The sequence below is a fragment of the Octopus bimaculoides genome, chromosome 5 (genome assembly GCF_046866305.1).
Source record: "Octopus bimaculoides isolate indiv1 chromosome 5, ASM4686630v1, whole genome shotgun sequence".
NCBI lineage: Eukaryota > Metazoa > Mollusca > Cephalopoda > Octopoda > Octopodidae > Octopus > Octopus bimaculoides.
Window position 1 is genome coordinate 16,658,733 of NC_142932.1, and position 13,224 is coordinate 16,671,956.

The 13,224-nt window shown below is 65.1% G+C and overlaps 1 pseudogene; it reads right to left on the reverse strand.

Annotated features, from left to right (window-relative positions):
• Positions 1-2,806, reverse strand: LOC149135429 (small subunit ribosomal RNA; annotated as a pseudogene).
• Between the last annotated feature and the right edge of the window lie 10,418 nt (positions 2,807-13,224).

Genomic DNA, 13,224 nt, shown 5'->3' on the forward strand with positions numbered 1-13,224 from the left:
TAATGATCCTTCCGCAGGTTCACCTACGGAAACCTTGTTACGACTTTTACTTCCTCTAAGCGATCGGGTTCGGTCGTCTTCTCCGGGCCATCAGAGAACGCGCCGGCGACGGCGCGGAACGCCGCCGCGCGTAAGCGAACTCGTCGGCCAGATCCGAGGACCTCACCGGACCGTTCGATCGGTAGTAGCGACGGGCGGTGTGTACAAAGGGCAGGGACGTGATCGACGCGGGCTGATGACCCGCGCCTACCGGGAATTCCTCGTTCACGGGGTTGGTTCCAGGCCCCGATCCCTATCACGGGAGGTGGTTCAGAGGTTTCCCGACCCTCTCGGGCCGGGGGAGACGCGCCCGCTGATACCTCCAGTGTAGCGCGCGTGCGGCCCCGGACATCTAAGGGCATCACAGACCTGTTATCGCTCCGCCTCGTGCGGCTTTCTGCCGCCCGTCCCTCTAAGAAGCGCTGCGTTCGCCAACCGACTGGCCCGGGCGCGACGGCGTGCCGCCGCCGGGCTCGCGCGGGCCGAGCCGACCGAGTCACCGCCGCCGCTCCGCAACCGACGCCGCAACCACGCCGCGTGCGAACCGCCATCCCAGACCAACCCGCACACCAACCCGCGAGGAGCGGAGCACGAAAGGCTGCTAAGAAGGCAGTTGCCGGACGCGGCCGCAGCGCCGGACGCGAAGGAGAGCGGCGGCAACGGCAAGCACGGGCCGCGCGCGGAGCTACCGACGATGGCTTCGGCGCCGCCTCGCTACCGGAAAAGCACTAATCGACGCGCTAGTTAGCAGGCCGGAGTCTCGTTCGTTATCGGAATCAACCAGACGGATCGCTCCACCAACTAAGAACGGCCATGCACCACCACCCACCGAATCGAGAAAGAGCTATCGATCTGTCAATCCTACCGGTGTCCGGACCGGGTGAGTTTTCCCGTGTTGAGTCAAATTAAGCCGCAGGCTCCACTCCTGGTGGTGCCCTTCCGTCAATTCCTTTAAGTTTCTGTTTTGCAACCATACTCCCCCCGGAACCGACTATGGTTTCCCGCGCAGGCTCCCCGCCGGGTCATCGAAGCGAACGCCGGCGGAGCGCCAGTCGGCATCGTTTACGGTCGGAACTACGACGGTATCTGATCGTCTTCGAACCTCCGACTTTCGCTCTTGATCGAGGAAAACGTGCTTGCCACACGCCGTCGCTGCAGTGCGTCTTGCGACGATCCAAGAATTTCACCTCTAACGTCGCAATACGAGTGGCCCCGATCGCTCCCTTCGATCATTGCCTCGTCGTGAACGGAGACCGACGGATGACGCGCGGACGAGGCCATTTTCCATCATTCCATGCTTTTCGTATGCAAGCCGGCGGGGCTCGCTCTGAGCACTCTAATTTTTTCACAGTGAACGTACCGGCCGCCTCGGACACTCGGCGAAGAGCACCCTCGGAGGAACCGTGCGGGCCGAAACGACCGGGAGGTGGACGCGCTACCGAAACGCGTGCGAGCGGCGATGCCCCGGGCGACGCTCGACCCCCGTTTGTTTCCCCCGAAAACACCGCGTACCGCCGCAAGCGACGGAGGAGACGGCGGCGGCGGCGGCGGCAGCAGCGACGACGGCGGCGAGGCCGAACGATCGCGTGCCGATGCCGATGCCGACCGACCGACCGACCGACCGAGAGGACGGAAGCGGAAGCTACGGAGGCGGGTGACGGGCTACCGGAGAGACCGTCGCAGCGACGATGCGCGCAGAGCTCCGCGGCCCGACCGCGCACGCACCGGCGAATAGGGCCGGGAGTGCGAACGGACGACCGAAGCGGACGCGCGCGAGGCACGCCCGCGACGGCGCCGTCGCCCCGAACGTGCTGGGGCACGTTTTCGAGACCCGAATTCCGACTACGAGCTTTTCAAACGCAACAATTTTAATATACGCTACCGGAGCTGGAATTACCGCGGCTGCTGGCACCAGACTTGCCCTCCGGTCGATCCTCGTTAACGGATTTGAAGTGTACTCATTCCGATCGCGGGGCCTCGACAGAGTCCCGCGTCGTTATTTTTCGTCACTACCTCCCCGTGCCGGGAGTGGGTAATTTGCGCGCCTGCTGCCTTCCTTGGATGTGGTAGCCGTTTCGCATGCTCCCTCTCCGGAATCGAACCCTGATTCCCCGTTACCCGTTGCCACCACGGTCGGCACTTACCGGGCCGTCGACAGTTGATAGGGCGGACTCGCGGGGGACCCGTCGCGCGAAGGCTAGTCGATACTAGCCCGTGCGATCGTACTGACAGTTATCCAGAGTCACCAAAATCGAAGGGGCGTGAAGCCGACGCACGCCTAGACCCGCGCGCGTGCGAAGCACGGCGACGGCGGCTGCTGCGACGGCCCGTACGCGTCGGTCTCAGTCTAATATTTGCGCCGCGACCAATGCGGAAGGCCGACCGTATCGTCGCGACCGGCGGCGGCGGGAACTGGCGAGCAGTCCCGGAACCAACCCGGCCGAGCGGGCGCCGGCGACGACCGGCAGCGGCTGGGACGACGCCGAGCACGCGGAGGCGCTGCGGCGACGAAGACCGCTGCTGCTGCCGGAAGCCGTTTTTCGGCCCGACGCCCGGGTGCGACCTGCGATCGCGGCTTCGGTTGCATGTATTAGCTCTAGAATTGCCACAGTTATCCACTCTCCTCGCGGTGAGGAATACGGTCCCGAGGATTAGGTCCGGTTCCTGAGCCATTCGCGGTTTCACCATTCGTTTACGGCATGAACTTACACTTGCATGGCTTAAGCTTTGAGACAAGCATATGACTACTGGCAGGATCAACCAGGTATCGTCGTCGTCGTCGTCGTCGTCGTCGCTGTAGTAGCGTCACCGTCGCGTCGGTCGGCTGAGAGCGGAAGTCGAGGCGGATGTCGAGGCGGAAGTCCCGCTGCTGCCATCGCCGCCGCCGCCGCGCGGAGAGCAAACGAAAGCGAAGAGGAGGAGGAGGAGGAGCCTGAAAAATCGCGGCCGCCGCTGCTGCTGCTGCTGCGGTAGCCGTTCGTTCGTACGTACGTTACGCGTCCTAATCCGCCGCTCTGCTGTAGCAGCGGAAAAGCGCGCCAGACGGAAGAAAAAGAGTTCGCCGAGTAGAAACGGTTTGCGATCCGACTGCCGCACACCGGGCCGCTGCGGTAGGACGGGCGCCGGTGCGGGTTGAAGAAGCGAGGCGGTTTCTGGCTGCTGCTGCCGCCGCCGCCGCCGCCACGCGAGAAGGACGACGAGCGGGGAAGCGAGCGAGCCGAAACGATTGCGACAGCACGGGCTGCGGTCAACGAGAAGCGTGTGTGCGATGACGAAAACGGCGTTGTCGGCAGCCGCCGAACGAGCCAAAGCAACGACGATGCCGGGATGGGCGAGCGCGAGGAGATTGCGGGGGGGGGCACCACCGCCGCGAAACCCGGAGTTGTAGCCACGGTTGCTGATCCGTCCCGGTCTAGCGGGACGAACACACAGCACCGCTCTCTTTCGGTGACGTCGCGTCGCCTGTGGCGGATCGGGAAGCGACAACTAGCCCGTCCGCCGCGCCGGCGGCGACGCGACACGAGGTCAGCGGCGTAACCTGACCGGGTCCTCGAAGACGACGTCGACGAGGCCGCGGGTCGGCGAGGAGGAGGAGGATACCGATCGGTCGATGGTGACAGCACGAACAGGCGGGCAGGCGGCTGTCGGCGGGGCGAGCGAGCGAGCGAGCGAGCGAGCGAATCTGACGCGGCGCACTGTATTCGGGCGGACGCAGGCTGGGTGAAAACTGCGCGGTCGGCAGCTGCCAGAGAGAGAACGAGAAGGAAGCATAACGACAGCGGAAACGATTTGCGGGCTTCGTTCACCGCTGATGACGCCGCCGCCGCTTCTACTTGCTCGTTGCTCGTTGCTCGTTGCTCGGCTGAGGCTGCACTGTTAGAGGGCCGACGATTGCGAGGAGGCCCGGCCGCGGCTTACGAAACCGGCTGGATGGCGCCGGAAAGGCGAGGAGGAGGCGACGACGACGACGGCGATGTTGGCCGGCCGACGCCAGGAAGGAAGACGAGAGAGATATTGATGTTCGTGGAGCCGCAAAGCGTGCAGCACCGTCGGCCTAGCGCACTGTATTCGGGCGGACGCAGGCTGGGTGAAAACTGCGCGGTCGGCAGCTGCCAGAGAGAGAACGAGAAGGAAGCATAACGACAGCGGAAACGATTTGCGGGCTTCGTTCACCGCTGATGACGCCGCCGCCGCTTCTACTTGCTCGTTGCTCGTTGCTCGGCTGAGGCCGCACTGTTAGAGGGCCGACGATTGCGAGGGGGCCCGGCCGCGGCTTACGAAACCGGCTGGATGGCGCCGGAAAGGCGAGGAGGAGGCGACGGCGACGACGGCGATGTTGGCCGGCCGACGCCAGGAAGGAAGACGAGAGAGATATTGATGTTCGTGGAGCCGCAAAGCGTGCAGCACCGTCGGCCTAGCGCACTGTATTCGGGCGGACGCAGGCTGGGTGAAAACTGCGCGGTCGGCAGCTGCCAGAGAGAGAACGAGAAGGAAGCATAACGACAGCGGAAACGATTTGCGGGCTTCGTTCACCGCTGATGACGCCGCTTCTACTTGCTCGTTGCTCGTTGCTCGGCTGAGGCTGCACTGTTAGAGGGCCGACGATTGCGAGGGGGCCCGGCCGCGGCTTACGAAACCGGCTGGATGGCGCCGGAAAAGCGAGGAGGAGGCGACGGCGACGACGGCGATGTTGGCCGGCCGACGCCAGGAAGGAAGACGAGAGAGATATTGATGTTCGTGGAGCCGCAAAGCGTGCAGCACCGTCGGCCTAGCGCACTGTATTCGGGCGGACGCAGGCTGGGTGAAAACTGCGCGGTCGGCAGCTGCCAGAGAGAGAACGAGAAGGAAGCATAACGACAGCGGAAACGATTTGCGGGCTTCGTTCACCGCTGATGACGCCGCTTCTACTTGCTCGTTGCTCGTTGCTCGGCTGAGGCTGCACTGTTAGAGGGCCGACGATTGCGAGGGGGCCCGGCCGCGGCTTACGAAACCGGCTGGATGGCGCCGGAAAGGCGAGGAGGAGGCGACGGCGACGACGGCGATGTTGGCCGGCCGACGCCAGGAAGGAAGACGAGAGAGATATTGATGTTCGTGGAGCCGCAAAGCGTGCAGCACCGTCGGCCTAGCGCACTGTATTCGGGCGGACGCAGGCTGGGTGAAAACTGCGCGGTCGGCAGCTGCCAGAGAGAGAACGAGAAGGAAGCACAACGACAGCGGAAACGATTTGCAGGCCTCGTTCACCGCTGCTACTTGCTCGTTGCTTGTTGCTCGTTGCTCGGCTGAGGCTGCACTGTTAGAGGGCCGACGATTGCGAGGGGGCCCGGCCGCGGCTTACGAAACCGGCTGGATGGCGCCGGAAAGGCGAGGAGGAGGCGACGACGACGACGACGACGGCGATGTTGGCCGGCCGACGCCAGGAAGGAAGACGAGAGAGATATTGATGTTCATGGAGCCGCAAAGCGTGCAGCACCGTCGGCCTAGCCCACTGTATTCGGGCGGACGCAGGCTGGGTGAAAACTGCGCGGTCGGCAGCTGCCAGAGAGAGAACGAGAAGGAAGCATAACGACAGCGGAAACGATTTGCGGGCTTCGTTCACCGCTGATGACGCCGCCGCTTCTACTTGCTCGTTGCTCGGCTGAGGCTGCACTGTTAGAGGGCCGACGATTGCGAGGGGGCCCGGCCGCGGCTTACGAAACCGGCTGGATGGCGCCGGAAAGGCGAGGAGGAGGCGAGGAGGAGGCGACGACGACGGCGATGTTGGCCGGCCGACGCCAGGAAGGAAGACGAGAGAGATATTGATGTTCGTGGAGCCGCAAAGCGTGCAGCACCGTCGGCCTAGCGCACTGTATTCGGGCGGACGCAGGCTGGGTGAAAACTGCGCGGTCGGCAGCTGCCAGAGAGAGAACGAGAAGGAAGCATAACGACAGCGGAAACGATTTGCGGGCTTCGTTCACCGCTGATGACGCCGCCGCCGCTTCTACTTGCTCGTTGCTCGGCTGAGGCTGCACTGTTAGAGGGCCGACGATTGCGAGGGGGCCCGGCCGCGGCTTACGAAACCGGCTGGATGGCGAGAGAGATATTGAGGTTCGGCGGAAGAATCGTGGACGCGCCGGCCGTGTAGAATCAATCGAGCGGCGGGTTAAGCGGGTCCGACCGTCAGCAGAAAGGAGAGGCGAGGACATCCCTTCCGGTCGGAGTGCTTGGCGTAGGCGAGGAAGAGGAGGAGGAGGATACCGATCGGTCGATGGTGACAGCACGAACAGGCGGGCAGGCGGCTGTCGGCGGGCGGACGAGCGAATCTGACGCGGCGCGGGGCGCGGAACGACGGCGTCAGTCGAGGGCGAGGGGCTCGTTACGAGGCGGCGGGCGGGTGGTCGGCGGAAGAATCGTGGACGCGCCGGCCGTGTAGAATCAATCGAGCGGCGGGTTAAGCGGGTCCGACCGTCAGCAGAAAGGAGAGGCGAGGACATCCCTTCCGGTCGGAGTGCTTGGCGTAGGCGTGGAAGAGGAGGAGGAAGATACCGATCGGTCGATGGTGACAGCACGAACAGGCGGGCAGGCGGCTGTCGGCGGGCGAACGAGCGAGCGAATCTGACGCGGCGCGGGGCGCGGAACGACGGCGTCAGCGAGGGGCTCGTTACGAGGCGGCGGGCGGGTGGTCGGCGGAAGAATCGTGGACGCGCCGGCCGTGTAGAATCAATCGAGCGGCGGGTTAAGCGGGTCCGACCGTCAGCAGAAAGGAGAGGCGAGGAGATCCCTTCCGGTCGGAGTGCTTGGCGTAGGCGAGGAAGAGGAGGAGGAAGATACCGATCGGTCGATGGTGACAGCACGAACAGGCGGGCAGGCGGCTGTCGGCGGGCGAACGAGCGAATCTGACGCGGCGCGGGGCGCGGAACGACGGCGTCAGCGAGGGCGAGGGGCTCGTTACGAGGCGGCGGGCGAGTGGTCGGCGGAAGAATCGTGGACGCGCCGGCCGTGTAGAATCAATCGAGCGGCGGGTTAAGCGGGTCCGACCGTCAGCAGAAAGGAGAGGCGAGGACATCCCTTCCGGTCGGAGTGCTTGGCGTAGGCGAGGAAGAGGAGGAGGAGGAGGATACCGATCGGTCGATGGTGACAGCACGAACAGGCGGGCAGGCGGCTGTCGGCGGGCGAACGAGCGAATCTGACGCGGCGCGGGGCGCGGAACGACGGCGTCAGTCGAGGGCGAGGGGCTCGTTACGAGGCGGCGGGCGGGTGGTCGGCGGAAGAATCGTGGACGCGCCGGCCGTGTAGAATCAATCGAGCGGCGGGTTAAGCGGGTCCGACCGTCAGCAGAAAGGAGAGGCGAGGACATCCCTTCCGGTCGGAGTGCTTGGCGTAGGCGTGGAAGAGGAGGAGGAGGATACCGATCGGTCGATGGTGACAGCACGAACAGGCGGGCAGGCGGCTGTCGGCGGGCGAACGAGCGAGCGAATCTGACGCGGCGCGGGGCGCGGAACGACGGCGTCAGCGAGGGCGAGGGGCTCGTTACGAGGCGGCGGGCGGGTGGTCGGCGGAAGAATCGTGGACGCGCCGGCCGTGTAGAATCAATCGAGCGGCGGGTTAAGCGGGTCCGACCGTCAGCAGAAAGGAGAGGCGAGGATATCCCTTCCGGTCGGAGTGCTTGGCGTAGGCGAGGAAGAGGAGGAGGAGGATACCGATCGGTCGATGGTGACAGCACGAACAGGCGGGCAGGCTGCTGTCGGCGGGCGAACGAGCGAATCTGACGCGGCGCGGGGCGCGGAACGACGGCGTCAGCGAGGGCGAGGGGCTCGTTACGAGGCGGCGGGCGGGTGGTCGGCGGAAGAATCGTGGACGCGCCGGCCGTGTAGAATCAATCGAGCGGCGGGTTAAGCGGGTCCGACCGTCAGTAGAAAGGAGAGGCGAGGATATCCCTTCCGGTCGGAGTGCTTGGCGTAGGCGAGGAAGAGGAGGATACCGATCGGTCGATGGTGACAGCACGAACAGGCGGGCAGGCGGCTGTCGGCGAGGCGAGCGAGCTAATCTGACGCGGCGCGGGGCGCGGAACGACGTCGTCAGCGAAGGCGAGGTAGCTCACTACTAGGCGAGGAGGTGGTCGGCGGAAGAATCGAGGACACGCCGGCCGTGTAAAAGCAATCGTGCGGCGGGTTAGGCGGGTCCGACCGTCGGAATTAATGAGAGGCTAAAACATTCCTTCCAGTCGGCGAACCCATCCGATCAACGACTACCCTACATAGTAGTCTGGACCCCCTGGGGGTATGAGGGTCACCTAGAGGGTGACTATCCCACCGCACCCCGAGCCGCAAACTCGCGAACTCGGGAACTCGGACCCCGAAACGGGTACGCTAGCGGCCGCGTGGTTCGTATCGCAGCCGACACATCGGCCTTTCCATCGAGCCGCGGCGGTTCGGCGGCGGCAGTCCGCCGCCGAGGCGTACGCATTCTCTTTGCTCGCTCCCAATTGCTTCCTTCTCGCTGCTACTTCCGCCGCTGCTGCTGCCGCCGCCACGACTCGCTCGGCCTGCTTCTTCTTTCTCGTCCGCCTAGGCGGCCGTGTAACACACACAGACACACACACTCCCGGCCGACAGCGCTTTCGATCGCAAACTCACGGGTACGGTACCGGCCGCGTGGCTCGTATCGCAGCCGACACGTCGGCATTTCAATCGAACCGGCGGTTCGGCGGCGGCTGTCCGCCGCCGAGGCGTCCGCATTCTCTTTGCTCGCTCACAATCGCTTCCTTAACGCTGCCGCCACGACTCGCTCGGCCTGCTGCTTCGGCTTCTTCATCTTCTACCTTCTCGTCCGCCTTGGCGGCCCGTATCGCAGCCGACACGTCGGCCTTTCCATCTCACCGGCGGCAGTCCGCCGCCGAAGCGTCCGCATTCTTTTTGCTCGCTCCCAATCGCTTCCTTCTCGTCCGCCTAGTCCGCCGGCTAGGCCGCACACACTCCCGGCCGACAGCGCTTTCGATCGCAAACTCACGGGTACGGTACCGGCCGCGTGGCTCGTATCGCAGCCGACACGTCGGCCTTTCCATCGCGGTGCCGGCGGTTCGGCGGCGGCAGTCCGCCGCCGAGGCGTCGCTCTCAATTCGGCCTCTTTCGATCGGCTCTGCGGGTACGCGGCGGCGCCCGGCCGGCCGGCCGCCGGCCGACCGTCTGCCTTTCAATCGGCTGCGGTTCGGGGTGCGGGTCATAGGGTACGACCGTCCGATCGACGACTACCCTACATAGTAGTCTGGACCCCCTTGGCGTATGAGGGTCACCTAGAGGGTGACTATCCCACCGCACCCCGAGCCGCAAACTCGCGAACTCGGGAACTCGGACCCCCAAACGGGTACGCTAGCGGCCGCGTGGCTCGTATCGCAGCGCCGACACGTCGGCCTTTTCCATCTAGCCGGCGGCCGTCCGCCGCCGAGGCGTCCGCATTCTCTTTACTCGCTGCCAGTCGCTTCCCTCTCGCTGCCGCTTGCTGCTGCTTCTTCCTCTTCTTCTTCTTTCTCGTCCGCCTTGGCCGCCGTGTAACACACACACACAGACACACACACTCCCGGTCGACAGCGCTTTCGATCGCCATCTTACGGGTACGCTACCGGCCGCGTGGCTCGTAAGGCAGCCGATACGTAGGCCTTTCCATCGCACCGGCGGTTCGGCTGCGGCCGTCCGCCGCCGAGGCGTCCGCATTCTCTTTGCTCGCTCACAATCGCTTCCTTCACGCTGCCGCCACGACTCGCTCGGCCTGCTGCTTCGGCTTCTTCATCTTCTTCCTTCTCGTCCGCCTTGGCGGCCTTGGCGGCCCGTATCGCAGCCGACACGTCGGCCTTTCCATCTCGCCGGCGGCAGTCCGCCGCCGAAGCGTCCGCATTCTTTTTGCTCGCTCCCAATCGCTTCCTTCTCGTCCGCCTAGTCCGCCGGCTAGGCCGCACACACTCCCGGCCGACAGCGCTTTCGATCGCAAACTCACGGGTACGGTACCGGCCGCGTGGCTCGTATCGCAGCCGACACGTCGGCCTTTCCATCGCGGTGCCGGCGGTTCGGCGGCGGCAGTCCGCCGCCGAGGCGTCGCTCTCAATTCGGCCTCTTTCGATCGGCTCTGCGGGTACGCGGCGGCGCCCGGCCGGCCGGCCGCCGGCCGACCGTCTGCCTTTCAATCGGCTGCGGTTCGGGGTGCGGGTCATAGGGTACGACCGTCCGATCGACGACTACCCTACATAGTAGTCTGGACCCCCTGGGGGTATGAGGGTCACCTAGAGGGTGACTATCCCACCGCACCCCGAGCCGCAAACTCGCGAACTCGGGAACTCGGACCCCGAAACGGGTACGCTAGCGGCCGCGTGGTTCGTATCGCAGCCGACACATCGGCCTTTCCATCGAGCCGCGGCGGTTCGGCGGCGGCAGTCCGCCGCCGAGGCGTACGCATTCTCTTTGCTCGCTCCCAATTGCTTCCTTCTCGCTGCTACTTCCGCCGCTGCTGCTGCCGCCGCCACGACTCGCTCGGCCTGCTTCTTCTTTCTCGTCCGCCTAGGCGGCCGTGTAACACACACAGACACACACACTCCCGGCCGACAGCGCTTTCGATCGCAAACTCACGGGTACGGTACCGGCCGCGTGGCTCGTATCGCAGCCGACACGTCGGCATTTCAATCGAACCGGCGGTTCGGCGGCGGCTGTCCGCCGCCGAGGCGTCCGCATTCTCTTTGCTCGCTCACAATCGCTTCCTTAACGCTGCCGCCACGACTCGCTCGGCCTGCTGCTTCGGCTTCTTCATCTTCTTCCTTCTCGTCCGCCTTGGCGGCCCGTATCGCAGCCGACACGTCGGCCTTTCCATCTCACCGGCGGCAGTCCGCCGCCGAAGCGTCCGCATTCTTTTTGCTCGCTCCCAATCGCTTCCTTCTCGTCCGCCTAGTCCGCCGGCTAGGCCGCACACACTCCCGGCCGACAGCGCTTTCGATCGCAAACTCACGGGTACGGTACCGGCCGCGTGGCTCGTATCGCAGCCGACACGTCGGCCTTTCCATCGCGGTGCCGGCGGTTCGGCGGCGGCAGTCCGCCGCCGAGGCGTCGCTCTCAATTCGGCCTCTTTCGATCGGCTCTGCGGGTACGCGGCGGCGCCCGGCCGGCCGGCCGCCGGCCGACCGTCTGCCTTTCAATCGGCTGCGGTTCGGGGTGCGGGTCATAGGGTACGACCGTCCGATCGACGACTACCCTACATAGTAGTCTGGACCCCCTTGGCGTATGAGGGTCACCTAGAGGGTGACTATCCCACCGCACCCCGAGCCGCAAACTCGCGAACTCGGGAACTCGGACCCCCAAACGGGTACGCTAGCGGCCGCGTGGCTCGTATCGCAGCGCCGACACGTCGGCCTTTTCCATCTAGCCGGCGGCCGTCCGCCGCCGAGGCGTCCGCATTCTCTTTACTCGCTGCCAGTCGCTTCCCTCTCGCTGCCGCTTGCTGCTGCTTCTTCCTCTTCTTCTTCTTTCTCGTCCGCCTTGGCCGCCGTGTAACACACACACACTCCCGGTCGACAGCGCTTTCGATCGCCATCTTACGGGTACGCTACCGGCCGCGTGGCTCGTAAGGCAGCCGATACGTAGGCCTTTCCATCGCACCGGCGGTTCGGCTGCGGCCGTCCGCCGCCGAGGCGTCCGCATTCTCTTTGCTCGCTCACAATCGCTTCCTTCACGCTGCCGCCACGACTCGCTCGGCCTGCTGCTTCGGCTTCTTCATCTTCTTCCTTCTCGTCCGCCTTAGCGGCCTTGGCGGCCCGTATCGCAGCCGACACGTCGGCCTTTCCATCTCGCCGGCGGCAGTCCGCCGCCGAAGCGTCCGCATTCTTTTTGCTCGCTCCCAATCGCTTCCTTCTCGTCCGCCTAGTCCGCCGGCTAGGCCGCACACACTCCCGGCCGACAGCGCTTTCGATCGCAAACTCACGGGTACGGTACCGGCCGCGTGGCTCGTATCGCAGCCGACACGTCGGCCTTTCCATCGCGGTGCCGGCGGTTCGGCGGCGGCAGTCCGCCGCCGAGGCGTCGCTCTCAATTCGGCCTCTTTCGATCGGCTCTGCGGGTACGCGGCGGCGCCCGGCCGGCCGGCCGCCGGCCGACCGTCTGCCTTTCAATCGGCTGCGGTTCGGGGTGCGGGTCATAGGGTACGACCGTCCGATCGACGACTACCCTACATAGTAGTCTGGACCCCCTTGGGGTATGAGGGTCACCTAGAGGGTGACTATCCCACCGCACCCCGAGCCGCAAACTCGCGAACTCGGGAACTCGGACCCCGAAACGGGTACGCTAGCGGCCGCGTGGCTCGTATCGCAGCGCCGACACGTCGGCCTTTTCCATCTAGCCGGCGGCCGTCCGCCGCCGAGGCGTCCGCATTCTCTTTACTCGCTGCCAATCGCTTCCCTCTCGCTGCCGCTTCTTCTTCTTCTTTCTCGTCCGCCTTGGCCGCCGTGTAACACACACACACAGACACACACACTCTCGGCCGACAGCGCTTTCGATCGCCAACTCACGGGTACGCTACCGGCTGCGTGGCTCGTAAGGCAGCCGATACGTAGGCCTTTCCATCGCACCGGCGGTTCGGCTGCGGCCGTCCGCCGCCGAGGCGTCCGCATTCTCTTTACTCGCTGCCAATCGCTTCCCTCTCGCTGCCGCTTGCTGCTGCTTCTTCCTCCTCTGCTTCTTCTTCTTTCTCGTCCGCCTTGGCCGCCTTGGCCGCCGTGTAACACACACACACAGACACACACACACACTCCCGGCCGACAGCGCTTTCGATCGCCAACTTACGGGTACGCTACCGGCCGCGTGGCTCGTAAGGCAGCCGATACGTAGGCCTTTCCATCGCACCGGCGGTTCGGCTGCGGCCGTCCGCCGCCGAGGCGTCCGCATTCTCTTTGCTCGCTCACAATCGCTTCCTTCTCGCTGCCGCCACGACTCGCTCGGCTTGCTTGCTTGCTTGCTGCTTCGGCTTCTTCATCTTCTTCCTTCTTCCTTCTCGTCCGCCTTGGCGGCCCGTATCGCAGCCGACACGTCGGCCTTTCCATCTCGCCGGCGGCAGTCCGCCGCCGAAGCGTCCGCATTCTTTTTGCTCGCTCCCAATCGCTTCCTTCTCGTCCGCCTAGTCCGCCGGCTAGGCCGCACACACTCCCGGCCGACAGCGCTTTCGATCGCAAACTCACGG